Genomic DNA, 15,782 nt, shown 5'->3' with positions numbered 1-15,782 from the left:
GCCAGTTTGGAAAGGCCACGCATTGAATGATTCCAACCTTCGGGAGGAGGCAGAAGTATAGACATAGTAATGATAAGGGATTGCAAGATAAATCTGAGCTGTAGTTTCTAGGGCTTACAGAGGGGGTCTAGAGGACAAATAGGCGGAGCAGAATTCTTGGTGCAGTGAAAGTATTCTGTATAGCACCACATACCTGAAATGTATCTATAGAAAATGCATATGCAGTAATCATCACAAAAGAATAAAACTCAGAATTAAATCACACATCATCAAATAGTTATAAAATCAAGAGATTATTTGGGGGGAAACTTTAAACCCCTACCCAGATCTAGCCAATGGACAGGACATTCTCCATAGTTGAGTGGAGAGTGGGGACTGACTTTCACACATACTCTGGTGCCTCAGATTTGACCACGTCCCCTGAATGGGGAGACCTGGCACTCAGAGGAAGGATATCAGGCTACCAAGAAGAGAGTTGATACCCTATGAGCATATACAGGGGGAGGAGGTCCCCCTCAGTCACAGTCATAGGGGAGGGGAGTAAGGGGAAAATGGGAGGGAGGGAGGAATGGGAGGATACAAGGGATGGGATAACCATTGAGATGTAATATGAATAAATTATATATATATATATATATATATATATATATATATACATACATAAAAGAAATGAAAAAACTAAATGTTTGTCCATTTGATTTTTTATTTTTTTCTGCAATGATGCCAAGAAGGTATGTAGACATTGTCTGAGGGATTTTGGTGTGTTCCAGGCCCTGTGGTGTTTTAGGTTAAATGTGGAAACAGATAAAAAGTGTGGTGCTTAGGAACCTTGGCTAGAGCTTGTATTACAAATAAACACTGAAGAACAGAGGGAGATTCTTTTTCCTGCTCAGACCCAGACTTCTCAGGCTCACCGCCTGTGTCTGCTTGTTCAATAGACCTAGAACACAAAGGCTCTTTTAATACTGCTTTCTCGGCACTCACATCTGAGTTTATCACCCCCACATCCTGTGTGTCTCTCTACTGTCCATTGTCAGCACAGTTTCCATTTTCCATCCCCTCATTCATCATTCTCCTTCAGAGCAGTGTTATCTCCTGCCTAAAAATGTGGCACCCCCCTCCTAAGTGTTCCCCCAAAGTGAGATTTCTGTAACCAGGTTAGTCTTTTGTAAAGAGAAAAAAAATGCTTTAAGTGAAGCAAAGCATAAACATAGTAAAATGGCGTGACGTTAATTGTATAGCTCAATCCAAATTTACGTCTTTAAATACTATAACCACTATTTAAATTACAAAGATGCAGTGAAGACCGCCAATGACCTAGAAACCTCCTGTGTGGTCCTGTTGCAACACCTTTTGGCCAATGGGAAGGGAAAGTGTCTGTTAAATGCAGAGAGCAGTGTCTCAACTTACCTTCTGTAGGAGGAAAGTCAATTAGATTAGCATACAGCGCTGAAGAGGCCCAAGAAATGCTGGACAGCCATGGACTTGCTAACAACCCTGTTATCATTGGAGAAAGGGAAAATAAATTATGACAGAAGCTATTAGCTCCTGCCACAATATTATCATCATAATTTTCTAATTCATAAATAGTTTATAGCTAACTATATATTTAGCACTTCTTTGCAGTTCTCAATAAAGTTAATTTTCCCCCATGGAGTTGTATGTGTGTATGTATATATGTGTGTGTGTGTGTGTGTGTGTGTGTGTGTGTGTATATATATATATATATATATATATATATATATATATATGAGTTTTATATTCTTTTTGTTTGTTTGTTTGTTTGTTTTTGAGACAGGGTTTCTTTTATAGTCCTGGCTGTCCTGGACTTGCTTTGTAGACCAGGCTGTCCTGGACTCACTTTGTAGACCAGGCTGTCCTTGAAGTCACAGATATCTGCCTGCCTCTGCCTCCCTCCAAGTGCTAGAATTAAAAGCATGCGCCACCACGCCCATCCGGAGTTTCATATTCTAAGCACTATCTTTATTTAATTTTCTGTGTGCCTTATAGAGGGTTATGCAAGTTATTTTAGTATGTTTCTCTTATGTATTTTTTAAAAAACTGGCATGATTATATAATCTGTGTAACACAAAACTATAGTTGTCAAAAGTAAACAAAAATTTACCTATAAGACAGTTTATGAGCAAAAATAATCTTATGCTGGTGGGAGTGTGCAACCAAGTGTGTTTTGCTCTCTCAGTTGTGATGTCTAAGGTGTTACCTCCCCACGCCCCCACCCCCCTACCGCTGTCTTGTCTGTTTCTCCCTGTCACCATCTATGGACAGACTTTTCAGAGTCCACAGTTCCCTCTTCTATGTCGTGCGAGCTCTTCTCTCCTGAGTACCCTTGTGGGAAACAGGAACATTAGACTGTCATGATGAGAGGGTAGAGCTGAGAGACCAGTCCTCAAAGGCTCTGTATGGGAGTGGACTGGAGGGAGGGGGAGAGAGAGAGAGAGAGAGAGAGAGAGAGAGAGAGAGAGAGAGAGAGACTGGAGACCACTATTCGCTGATGCCTTTCGCCCCAGCACACAATCAGAAATGATCACAGACAGTGTCTACAGGTAGCTGTGATGTCATGTCTGTGGGAATGTCTCAAATATTTTATATAACTGCTTCCTCCCATATCGGTCTTGTCTTTCAGCTGGTCATTCTGGCTTTATAGGAAGTGGCTAATTTATTTCATCTGCCTCTCCCCATGGACGACTGACTTGGTCTTCCTTGTCACAAACTCAAAATAACAACCATAAAAAAAATATTTTTCAACACTCCGCCCATTTCATTCTGGCTTCCAGGAGGGTCATGCATGGTTCACAAATGATTCACAGACCATGAGAGCCGACTCCTGTAGAAAGCCAGTGAGGCCCAGGATGTTAGGTAGCACAGCTCCCTTCTGCAGGTGTGATTCACTCGCCCGGCATGGGACTGCTCAGCACCAATGTCAAGGTCAGTTGAGCTTGCACAAATAAGCAGACCACGTGTCAAAGACAGACAGCTAGTAACTTCAGCTGGACTCTGGTTGGAGTAGAGGGAAGAAGATGAGTTGGAATCAAGTTCCTCCCAGGTCCTCACTTTTTCCTACCACTGGTAAGTCCTGCCAACGGACACTGGAATCTCTCTGGTATTCCACAGAAGGAAGGCTGTGAAGAAAAAAGAAAGCAGGAGAAATCCATGCACAGTGGCCAGGGTTAGCTCCATCCTTTACCTGGGTTATCAGTAGGGGAGAGGAAGTCTGAAAGCATTTCATTGTAAATAAAGATTTCTGGGTAAGTACAATTTAGTAGTAATTTCCTTTCAAGAAACTCCAGATAATCCCGTGCCTCTGGCTCAGGAACTTGTTCTTTGCGCCACACCTCAGGGGGAAGGCGCCACTGCCAAATTCCTTTACACAAATCCCCAAAGAATGTTTTTGCCTCTGAGAGCTTCTTTGACAGGCCTTGCTGTTTGGCTGTGGAGGGCGGGTCAGCACACAGGGCAAGCAGCATACCTTTCAGGGGAGACCCAGGAAGCTGCTCTGTAAGCAAAGGGTGGGACTTGGAAACCTCTGGTGGAACAGGAAAATTTGTTTACTGCAGTTAGGAATTTGCCTGCAGGTATCCAGGGTCCCCCCCCCCCCATGTATGTGAGTAAATGGTAGTTTGTTATTATTTTAAACTAAGTTCCTTTACCTTTAGAAAATTACCCCCTTGGTGGGCAGTGGTGGCACAAGCCCTTAATCCCAGGGCAGGTGGATCGCTGTGAGTTCGAGGTTAGCCTTGTCTACAAAGTGAGTCCAGCCCAGCCAAGGCTACACAGAGAAACTCTGTCTCGAAAAACCAAAAGAAAAAAAAAAGAAAATTACCCCCTTTACCAGTCACAGGTCTTTACTGATTGTTCTTTTCCTGTGATAGCTTTAAATTCTCGCGTAATAATTTTACATATTTATAGGCATATGGAGTGACAATTCAATGTGTCAGCCATGTGTGATGATCACATCAGAGTAACTGATATAATTTATAACCTCATAATTTCTTTCTGTTGGGAGCATTCAAAATCATCTCAACTATTTTGCAATATTGGTATTGAAATATTGTTAATTAAATGTTGCCAACCACAGTCGTGTGAAATGTGATGGTACTCCTTTCTTCTGCTTTCCAGGTTACTAGAGAAACATCTGCAAACGTTCAGTTTTCTCATGGTTCTGCCAAAAGGACAAAGCTAATGGCATGTGTCATGCACCTCTCTAAATTCCACAATCCTGTTTCATCACCATCAAGTATTGTCATATTTATTATAAGCATTAATAATAATAATAATAACGTCTTCTTCTTCTTCTTCTTCTTCTTCTTCTTCTTCTTCTTCTTCTTATTATTATTATTATTATTATTTTGGTTTTTTGGGACAGGGTTTCTTTGTATAGGCATGGCTGTCCTGGGCTCACTTTTGTAGACCAGGCTGGCCTCAAACTCACAAAGATCTGCCTACCTCTGCCTCCCTTAGTGCTAGGATTACAGGTATGTGCCACAGCACCCAGCTCTATTTTATTTTGAACTACTGGAAGTTATAAGCATTTAGAAGGTCACAGTGGCTTTATTGGAACCTAAAGAGAGGTTTTTGTTTTTTTTTTAACCATAGACAGATGTTTTCTCTCTGATCAAACAACAAAGCGGGGCTTATTTGGGAAAGAAAAGGCAGGGAGAGAATGCGTGCTTTTAGATAATAGCAGTCTGAGGATAGCACATTTCATTTGTGCCTTATTCTAGAATCCGAATGAAAATCAGAGTATATAGATTTCTGTAAGTAAATAGGCCAGTGTGGTGGCTTATGCTCACATACAGGCTGTATAAATAATAATAATCGACTCTGTAACATGAGCACATGAACCTAGCAACTTTTCCCTGTAGTTCATGGCTTGCCATTCAGACTGTGATGGCATTTCTTTTCCTGATGGCATCTAGTTACAGCACCTATCAGAAGCTCAAAAGGAAATGTGTGTACAGAGTAAAGTATGCATTAAATATCCTTTTATTCCTTTGTATGCTTCTTTATCTAGTTGATGGCCAGGAATTCTGGGAAAGCAAGTCAAGTGATGTGGGAGGATGCTCATGCAATGCAGTATTGGGGTGCTCTCTAAAAGCAGCAGACATTTGGCTGTGAATGAAAGGGAATTCAGGCTATTTTCCTGCCCTAGCTCCCAGTGGCTGTGGCCAATGGCCTGAGCCACCGAACTTCGCCAAGAGTCCCATAGTAGAAAAGAAGCTGAGATCCATTGACTTTGCTTAGCAGGCCCCGTGGTTGTGGTTAAGGGTTTCTTCAGATTCATGTTGTTGCATAAACAGAGATGAAACATGTACATTTCCCAGCCTTTCTCTGTAGCGTTGGCCATGGGTGTGTGAAGTCAGGACTCACTCCCTGTTTCGTGTTGCAGAATTATAGTTAGACTGGATAGACAAGTCAGGTGGTGTGACTGCATCTGTGGGGGAGGGAGAGCCGAGCACTGGTGGGAAAGTGAGGGCTGACTTTTCAGTACAGAGAGGGTATGGATACTTGACAGAAAAGGCTTCTCACAGCCTTTGCGGTGCACCATGGGATGGGAAATAGAACAGTGTGAGCCCCAGTGGGAGGAGCAGTAGAAATGTTGAGGAGCAGCTCCCTTGGTCATTTGTCTACCATGAAGCTCAGGCTTTGTTTTATTTTTGTGACTGGAAAATGATAGTATTTTAAAGTGACATGAGATGCTATGAGTCTGTGATCCTAGCAAAGAAGAGGATGAGGAAGGAGGATAGCATATTTGAAACTAACCTAGACTATATCGGGAAACACTTCCAAAAAATGAAAGAAAGAAAAATAGGAAGGAAAGAAGGAAGGAGGGAGGGAGGGAAGAAGGGAGGAAGAAAGAGAGAGGGAAGAAGAATTAGAGAAAGGGAAAGAGGAGAATTAAGATGAGAGGGGAAAAGAAAAGTTGAGAGGGTTATATTAGATAAAGAATAAGTGGTTAGAATCTTACTGACATAGGACATGGTACAGACATGCCCCATAATTTTGTATGGCCAACAATATCATTTCCACCCAAACTAAGTTAACGAATCTTGTTCAAGTCTCCTGGACCATTTGAAAGCTCAGTATTGTTTTTAAAATGAAATATTTGTTAAATCCTTATGTTCCTTTTCTTCTTTAACATTTTCCTTGAATGAAGAGGGAGAGAAAAGCAAGAGGCAAGTCTTTCTAATAGGACTGGTTTGCATAGACCAAAAGGTGGTTGAGTATCTGTAGCTATGGCTGCTACAGGGCATTTGCCATGCTCACTACTGCTGCATCTCGCTACAGTGTCAGAGTTGAGGTCGCTTTGCATATGGCCCCATATGCACATATGTGCTTTTTTTTCAAGACAGGGTTTCTCTGTGTAGCCTTGGCTGTCCTGGATTTGCTTTGTAGACCAGGCTAACCTTGAACTCACAGCAATCCACCTGCCTCTACCTCCTTGAGTGCTCGATTAAAGGTGTACCCCACCATGCCCGGCTAAAATGAATTTTTTTTAAAAAATCTAGTCTTTAAGAAAAAAATTTCAGATCTCTGGCTGAGTTGCACAAGAGGAGGCATCACATGTTCGTTGTGTGACACTTTCATCTCAACCTGTGCCTCATCTGTGCTGAAAAATCAAGGTGTGTCATATTTTACTGTTTAATGTTATATCTAAAGGTTTATTAAATTGTTGAGAGGAATTCCCACTGATTGGGGAGAAATATTCTATGTATAAGATGTACTTTTTACAACCGACATATTTTAAACAGATGAGGGCTTTTGAATCCCAAATTGTGATTGTGTGTGTGTGTGTGTGTGTGTGTGTGTGTGTGTGTGTGTGTGTGATACTGGTAGAATTCTCTATATAGTATTTATGCTAAGAATGTATAAACAGAAGTTGTACATGTATGTACATATGTAACATATGCAATTTACCTTAGCTTAGGTAGTATTATCTAAGATTCCCAAATTATGCTACTGCCCTCTTACATCATTTTGAGTATATAAGTTGTAGATCTAAACACGAATATGTCATCTCTTTTAACTTAAAATTCACAAGAATGCATTCTGTTTTGTATTGATTTATTCAGTCAAACAGTTACATGAATTTTGAAATTTTATTTACTTAGTGAGATGTTTAGCCCTTTAACTTATGAAAATTGGTGAAGTTTTGGAGAACTTGGAAATACATGGAAACATGAGAGGCTTTGTAAAGTGGGTATTGGTCCCCTGAAAGATGTCCACATCTGAATCCCAGAACTTGTCAATGTTCTATTTTGATTGGCAGAGGAGACTTTACAAATGTGATTAATTAGTGAGAGCGAGGCAAGGCTGTCACTGTGTACTGTTAGGATGGGCCCAGTGTTATCACAAGCATCTTCACAAGGGGAAGACAAGAGGACCAGCATCAGTAGTAAGAGTTGTAGTAACAGAGCTAGAGGTTGGGGTGTATACGGTCTCCAGAAATGAGGAAAGGCAGAGGCAGAGCCCTCCCTGCCTTGGTGCCTCTAATCTAATCCTGTTAACATCTGAACATTAGCCTAATGAAACTAATTTTTAGACATCTGGCCCCCAAATTATAAGAGAATAAAGTGTATTAATATGAATTCATTGTAATTTGTCATGAACACAATGGGGAAGCACTGCAATAGTAAATTAGGAGGGGACAGATAAAACAGATTTCAAGGAGGAAGTGTAACTGCTCCTATGGTATTGGAGCACTGAAGAAAGAAAAAAAAAAGGATAATTCTAAGTAGAGAGGAATGCCAAGCCAAGCAAGCGCATGGCAATTCTAAATACTCAGTTGTCATCCAAGAAAAATTCATTATGCAATATCTTAGTGAATGGAGCACTCCACATGGACTTCTCTTGTTTTATTTTTTTACAATCCACTTTTAGTCAAAGGTCATTATTAATATTTTGTAATGCTATCAAAACGCTCCAGGGGCTGACTCTTGAGATGATCTCTATGCATCTTAGAAAATCTGATTTTAGTCATAGCATAGACAATTAGTTTACGAACGTTGTTGTAGGAAAAGATGTTCTTATGTTCTTGATCTTCTCGTGTAGTCTGCATGTACGAAGAAACTGAGTGCATTAGTAGTTCACTAAGAGCCCATTTTTAGATGGCACCTATTCTTCGCCCTTTCTATTATTTATTTATTTAGAGACAAGAGTCTCACTATGGAGCTTTGGCTAGCCTGGAACTATGTTAATCAGGCTGGCTTCAAACCCATAGAGCTCTGCTTGTTTCTGCTTTGCAAGTGCTCAGATTGAGTCCTGAGAATAAAGGTTTGTACCACCCACCGGGCCCAGATTAAGTGCTTTTCAGTGTTAACATAGCTGACACCTAGAATGATTCACGTAAAGAAAGCAGTATTTTATTACTACTGTTTCACAGAGGAGAACACCAAAAGAAGAGGCGTTAAACAACTATGTAAATTAACTCAAGTAGCCATTGTTGGAGGCTGACATAGTTGGCTCCACTAACCAGATCTCTGCTGTGGTATGCTATGCTGGTTTGTTATACAATATGGTTAAATGCTGTAGGAGAAGAATATAGAGAGTTTCCTTGGCATAGAGAGAAGGGAACCCGGTTATGTGTTCACTGGTAAGGATGAATAAACACAATAATATATTTGCACAATAAACAGATACTTCAGGTAATGAGACTGCCATTAGAACAGATGTTGAAGGCATAAGGTAGTCAGATGTGTTGGGACACTAGCAGGAATTTGTTATGTCTGGAGCTTAGGGGACATGAGAAGTATGGTTCTATAATAGAAGGAGAGGCCTTTTAAAGGGCAGACAACCAGCTTTATGCACTTCCCACTTTTCCTACTTCTTTATTGGCTGACATGTTGGCTGCTACAACTAAAAAGTAAAATTTAAATTTAGTTAATTTTATCAATTAAAGTTTAAATAGTAACAAGGCTAGTAGTGGCTATTGTTGTAAACTACAATTGTGTATGAATTAATTGGATTAGTTTTGTGCTGCTGGGAGTTGAATCCAGGGTCTTTAACATGGCAAGTAGGTACTGAGGTCCTAGCTCAGCTGTCTATGAATTGAAACTAATTAGGTTTTGGGGGGAGATGGGGGCTTTTAATAAATGTATGAGCAGGGAAGTGATGTAGTGGATGTAAACATGCTTTTGTTTTGATCCCAAGTGTGGGATGTAAAACTGCCTTGTGTGAGCGCATGTGATGTTTGTCCAATGGAAACAGACTTGGGAGAGGGCACAGGATGTTTGCTCGTTAGAAAGGGAACTGCCTCGTGTGGGTGCATGCTCTTTGCCATTTGAAAAACATGCTGTGTGGACCTTGGGAGGGCATAAATAGCCCCCCAAAACAAAGATCAATTGCCTTGTATCACTTCTCATTGCTTGGCTGTGCATCACTCCACTCTGAAACGGAGAAATGCTCTGGAGGAAACTTCAAAGAGGCTGCCTTTTGGTCCCCGCTGCTTCTCTCACTGCTGCTTGTTTCCGCTGCTGTGTTTGCTGTTGAAATCCTGATGATAACAAGGGGAATCACCCAGAGTAACTGAGTCCCTATTAACCTTCTTTCTCTCCTACCTAGGATTGGTGGGCTGGAAGGGAGGTAGACGCATTAAGGAGCCCAAATGAAGTAGGGTTTAAAAAGATGAAAGCCTACAGAGTGACATGGTCACATCCATATTTTGGTAAAATATTAGGAATAGTGGCTTTTTTTTCCTGGTAAGAAACTGGCAAACAGATGTTTGCTGTACCTACTGCCCACAGTGAGGGAATTGTATTTGAACCGTGCTCTGTCCTAGCTTTGGCCACAGATGGTTGAGGTAGGGTAGGTATCTATATCCGTTAATTATAATACTCGGCAGAAAGAATGTTAATAAGAAGAACTTTTTAAAAAATAAGTTTCAGAAGTTTCAGCAAATCGTAGCTGGGAAAACATGGAGGAATTTGTGGAAGCAGGAGTATGTAGCAGAGGATCCTTGTATCATGCCCATCAGGAAGGAAAGAGGAAGAGAACGAGAGGCCAAGTGCCTGGTGCAAGGTGCGTGTCTCCTCCTCTTCCTCCTCCTCCTCCTCCTCATCACATCTTTCTCCTCTTCCTCCTCCTCCTTCTCATCCTCTTATCTTTTTTTTTTTCTTTTAAAATTTGATTTGTTTTATTTTAGGACTATAAATGTCTTCCACACACGTCAATCTCTGCACCACATGCATGCTCGGTACCCATGGAGGTCATAAGAGGGTGTCATATCTCCTGTAAGTGGAGTTATGACAGTTATGATCTGTCATACGCATGCTGGGAATTGAACCCAAGTCCTCTGCAAAAAGAAACGCTTTTAACCTCTAAGGCATCGTTCCAGCTCATTTTGGCCTCTTTGGGCAAATGTTATTTGTCCACATGTTACATATATTTGTGATTTTTTTTATTTGCAAAACTGCATGTATTTTTTTATTTCCCTGTCCCACCTTTTACTTCTGATTATCACAGTAAACCTTGTTAAAAGCTGTCGGTAAAAATGGTGCCACACAGCCTGACTTCCATACTATCTTAAAATTTCCCGTTATATAAATCAATCTGCTATGATACTTAGTATCATTCAAGATTTCAGGACACAGGCACGACGCATGATATTTTACTGGAATCTAATGCAAATGGCTTCAAGTCCTATTCCCAATAAAGTCTTTCTTCTCATTGGAAAACTCAGGAGTTTGGCATTTGCTATCAATATTCTGTTGTTTTTTGTTGTTGTTGTGTTTGTTTTTGTTTTGTTTTGTGTGTGTGTGTGTGTGTGACAGGGGCCTTTTTACATAGCTCTGACTGCCCTCGAACTCATTATGCAAACAAGGTTGGCCTCAAGCTCACAGAGATCTGCCTGCCTCTGCCTCTTCAGTGCTGGAATTAAGGGTGTGCGCCATTGTGCCTGGTGTATAATCTGTATTTTATCAGCGTTCTTGTTTCCTGGATTCTAGCAGTATCATCCGTTGTGTTCTGCTTGGCATTCCTTCTAGGGAATTTCTAGCCTGACGCTCTTAAGGTTTCCAAATTCCTCAGACAGGGCTAGGAACCATGTGGACAAATTTGATGATGGCAACTGCTCATTTCTCTTGTACTACTTTTCTGTATTGGTTACTGTTAGAATTTCTGACAGAAACAACTTAAAGGAGGAAGGTGTTTGGCTCCTGTCATGGCTGTGAAGACGTGGTAAAGTTCATGGTGATAGAACACTTGCTATAGGTCCCTCATATCATGGAAGGCCAGGAAGTAGACAGTGGCCACAGCAAGGAGATGGATTATAACCCTTAGAATCCCACCCTTGAAGAAAACATCTTTCCTATCTTCTGAATGTAAATTAAAGGTGTGGTGGCGCACGCCTTTAATCCCAGCACTTGGGAGGCAGAGGCAGGCAGATAGCTGTGACTTTGAGGTCAGCCTGGTTTACAAAGTGAGTCCAGGACAGCCAAGACTACACAGAGAAACCCTATCTTGAAAAAAAAAATCTATCTAGACCTAAAGATATCTTAACCCCTAAACAACGAAGCTTAATTGTAAAACTAAACTATTTGGTCTTTAACTCCAACAGAGACTTTAAAAGGAATAAAATTAATTACTTTAGTATACAGGGAGTGCATATTAGATTTCATTGGTGGGAAAAAACCCTATGACTAGTTAGTGGCCAATGGGGTGCCTTTGACTAAGAGCTGTATCCAAGGGACTTGTGGGGTGGTTCCTGGCCAATGGACTTGGCAGATGTCTCAGAGGAGGTAAACTGAGGGACACAGAGTTAAAGTGATGAATTGGTAGCAGGTAGAAAGAAGAAGCAGGGAGACAGAGTTGTGAGCGTGGGACATTCATGGAGTTGTTCTTGGGTCCCCAGCATTCTTCTGGACAACTAGTGATGTGTTTATGGTTTTACCATGTGACCAGCCCAAAAAATCTTACAATTTAATAAATATCTTTGAGAATTTCATACATGAGCACTGCATCTACATCCTTCCAACTCTTCACTCCCTTCCAAGATCCTCATCTCCTTTGAGTTATTATTGTTACATGTGTATGCATATTATATAATATGCTCACACACATATATATTGTTACATGTATATGCATATTGTATAATATGCTCATGCACATATATTATTGTTACATGTATATGCACATTGTATACATATCCTTATGCACATATATTGTTGTTATATGTATATGCACATTATATACATATGCTCACACACATATATTATTGTTATATGTGTATGCATATTGTATGCATATGCTCACACATATTATTGATGTATGTATATGCACATGTAACAATAATATATGTGTATATTGCATACATAGTCTCTCACATGTGTATATAACCTGCTGAGTCTTTTGCTCACATGTGCATGTGAAATGTGAAGTCTTATTTATCACTCAAGAAGGCTAATGAAACTGTATCCCCTTTTTTTTTTCTTATAGTCTCATGAATCCTCATATGAAATCCTCTGTGCTGAACAGAGTCAGTCAGACAGATCCAGAGTTGGCCTGAATTGTATTAAGGAGAAAGGATTATGAAGGAGGATAGAGGAATTGTAAATATGAGTAAAGAATGTGCTTTATATATTTTTATATGTGAAGAAGCATAGAGGAACTGTAAACATGAGCAAAGAATTGCTTTATATTTTTTATAAATAGATGACAATATTTATTATGGTACATATATCATAATCAAGTCATTCATTTTGCACAATGAATATGTGCTAATTAAAAAAATTTTAAGTGATGGGCTAGAGAGATGGGTCAGTGGATAAGCACACTTGTGGCTCTTCTAAAGGATCCTGGTTCAAGTCCCAGCACCCACATGGTGATTCACAAACATCTTACTCCAGTTCCCAAAGATCTGATGCCTCTTTCTGATCTCTGTGGGCACAGGCTTATGCATGATGCACAGATATAAATATAAGTAACATACACACAGAGCAAATTGAATAAATATAATTTAAAAATATTTAAAAATGTTAAGTGAAAGAACTAAGACTAAACAGCTCTGGTCTCAGACATTTTGTATGTATTGTGTGTGTGTGTGTGTGTGTGTGTGTGTGTGTGTGTTTGTTACATGTTTATATAAATATATGTGCACATGTTTTCATAAATGTGTGGAGGCCCAAAGACAACACTGGGTCTCTTTCTCAATTATTCTTCACTTTATTTTTTTTAAGACAACATCTCTCACTGCCCTAGAGCTTATTAACTCAGCTAAACTGGCTGGTCCATGCCCTTCGGGGATTTGCCTGTCTCCTTCCTCCTCCCCACGTGCTGGGGTTACAGATGTATGCCTGTGCGGCTGGGTTTTCCATACGTGCTGAGGATCAGTCTTCATGTTTTTATAACTTGCACTTTACCGATCAAGTCATCCCCCAGCCCTAAAAGTATTTCTTTGTATCCATCCATGTACTGAGTTTCAAGATGGTTTGTACAAGTCAGCCAGCACTGCTTACTGATAAGAATGAGATTGCTTGTACCAGGTAAGGTCCCTGCTTGTATAGTAGAATGTTCCTGTGTGACCATCAGGCCACCAGGCATCCCAATGGAGATTCCAGGTGTATCATTTATAAACCAGCAGTTCTTTACATTAGAGGGAAACAGGTCCTGAGAAGAACCTCATGGAAGGAAGACAGCTGGGGCTCACACTTGGCCTCTTTGTTCTTATAAAAGGACAGCCTTTATCTATGATGCTTACCTTTACTGTAATCATCTTAATGTATATTTTTCCTGTAATAACCTGTAGGTCCTAAGCATTATCATTTTGGACTTTGGTGGTCTTCTCTGCATAGCTGCTCTTGGTGTACTTCCATGAACTGAAGTTTCCAGAACTTAACTCTGATCCTTACAACCTGAAAGAGTCTGCACGACTTATTGGGGGATGGGTTTAAAGTGGGATAGGCCAGATGGCAGTTGATTATTTCTTTTAAGATGGGCAACTCTGAAACAGGAAGCAATAGGAGGCAAGTAGGAGGGATGTTCAATTAACAGTGTGGTTCAGTGACCAACTAATTGGTAGAGATTTCAACACTGGACAACACATATAGCTATGACAATTATTATTTGAGCAATCTCTATGATATACTATGAAATATTTGTTTGAAGAGAGCAGTGAGGATCAAAGCTAATTTTATATTCTTCTAGATAGAGATAGAAAATCTACAAGGAAAAAGGATTTGTAATTTCAAAAAAAGGTAAATTGAACTTCTGTTAAGAAAGAATATCTCTTGTTTGGTATAAATAAATGGCACTTATTATTTATGGTAGCTATTCATTCATTCAGCCAAAGAACCCCCAGTGCCACTATGATCTAGAAACGCTAATATGGTATATATGAAGGCTTCTGACCTCAAGGGACTCACCATATGATTCCATTTGGTTTTGGCCATAAAGAAACTTGTGTAAAGTAGAAGACTTTGATAAGGGTTGAGGACAATCATAAGGAAAAATAAATTATGAAGTAACAACCCCAGTTTAAAAATAAAACTGGAATTATACTAATAATGTGCCATTCTACATTTTTTCCAGTGGAAGGAAACGCAGTCCTTTCTTCTCATGCCTATGCAGTTCTTTTTCTCAGCCTAACGTTGGTTGAGCCCTGTTGACATGATAGTACACGATGTCTAGTGAGACTTAGGCATGTACAGATATGTACAGACTCTGAGATACTAAGATTTCAGGGACTTCCAAATGGGTTTGTTGTGAAGGGGCTAAGTTTACATCATCCTGACCCTGTTTTGTGGTTGCTTAGACAGTCCGCAGCCCTCTACCACTCACACACCACCAGTCACATCTGCCTTGGGAACACATTTGCAATCTCCAGGACTTTGACCATGGTCCAGACGTATTAGCCAAAATAATGTTTATGCAAACTTAAACTAAATGTAGCTTTAAAAAAGTATAAGTCAAAGTTAGTGCCATGTTGTATCTAAAAAAAACTATGTTCTGCCTAAACAAATGTTGCAAGGTTACTGTGACCCTCATCTAACATTGATGTAATTGTGGGTTTTGCTTTTAAAAATGATGTACCCCTGAGATTGGCACCAAGAGACATTGAGCCTTCTCTTGGTCACCAGCCAAAATTAAAAGACCCACATTCCCTTAATTGACTTAATCGGCATGACTGTCTGTAATCTTTCTCATGTAGGTTTATTACTTACTGCCAGACACAGGAATAAAGGAGGAAATTACAACTCTGAAATAGGGTTTTTCTACTTCGGTACCAATTAAGAGAAAGTGGCTACAGATGTCCTCTAACCTGTATCTGTTCCTCTTTCTGCCACTAACTGGCCCAGCTCCTCCATGAACTTCCCAAACCACAGACATACTCACTGTAGAGAAGATGTCTGCTCCTTGCTTTGAGCTCGAGGAAGACACAGAAAGCAGCTGCAGGTAGGACTGGGTTCTGATTCCCTCCGAGGTTGTCTTCCACACAGGCGTAGAGGCTACATTAAAGGCAATGCCTTGATATGATCACATAGGTGTAGACACTACATTAAAGGCAGCACCTTGATATGATCCATCGAGCTGGCAAACAGATGGTACCTCCAAACTTCACTGTACCAAGAAGGACTTGGGCACAGAGGTTAAATGATTGGTTCATAGCGAATCCTGAGTCCGCGGGAAACTCAAGCCAGGCTCGCAGAGGTCTGTGCTGTGTTCTCCGCTGCTCTGTGCCATGATGGCGCCATGAAGCACATAAGCAATGCACCAGCTATTGCAGCACTGGCAGCAAGTCATTAATTATGGCATCTGTCTACGCCTAGGCA

General features: G+C 40.4%; 1 long non-coding RNA gene across 1 annotated transcript; it reads right to left on the bottom strand.

Moving 5' to 3' along the window:
• Nucleotides 1–691: 691 nt before the first annotated feature.
• Nucleotides 692–15,699, bottom strand: LOC311589425. The gene is made up of 3 exons (XR_014776547.1): nt 15,346–15,699; nt 1,411–1,497; nt 692–940 (listed from the first exon to the last, which is right to left on the bottom strand). It is a non-coding gene; the product is annotated as an uncharacterized lncRNA (long non-coding RNA).
• Between the last annotated feature and the right edge of the window lie 83 nt (nt 15,700–15,782).

The sequence above is a fragment of the Acomys minous genome, assembly GCF_964271855.1.
Source record: "Acomys minous genome assembly, chromosome: 18".
Lineage (NCBI taxonomy): Eukaryota > Metazoa > Chordata > Mammalia > Rodentia > Muridae > Acomys > Acomys minous.
The sequence above is the reverse complement of the archived record's forward strand: the minus strand, read 5'-3'. Positions and strand labels throughout refer to the sequence as shown.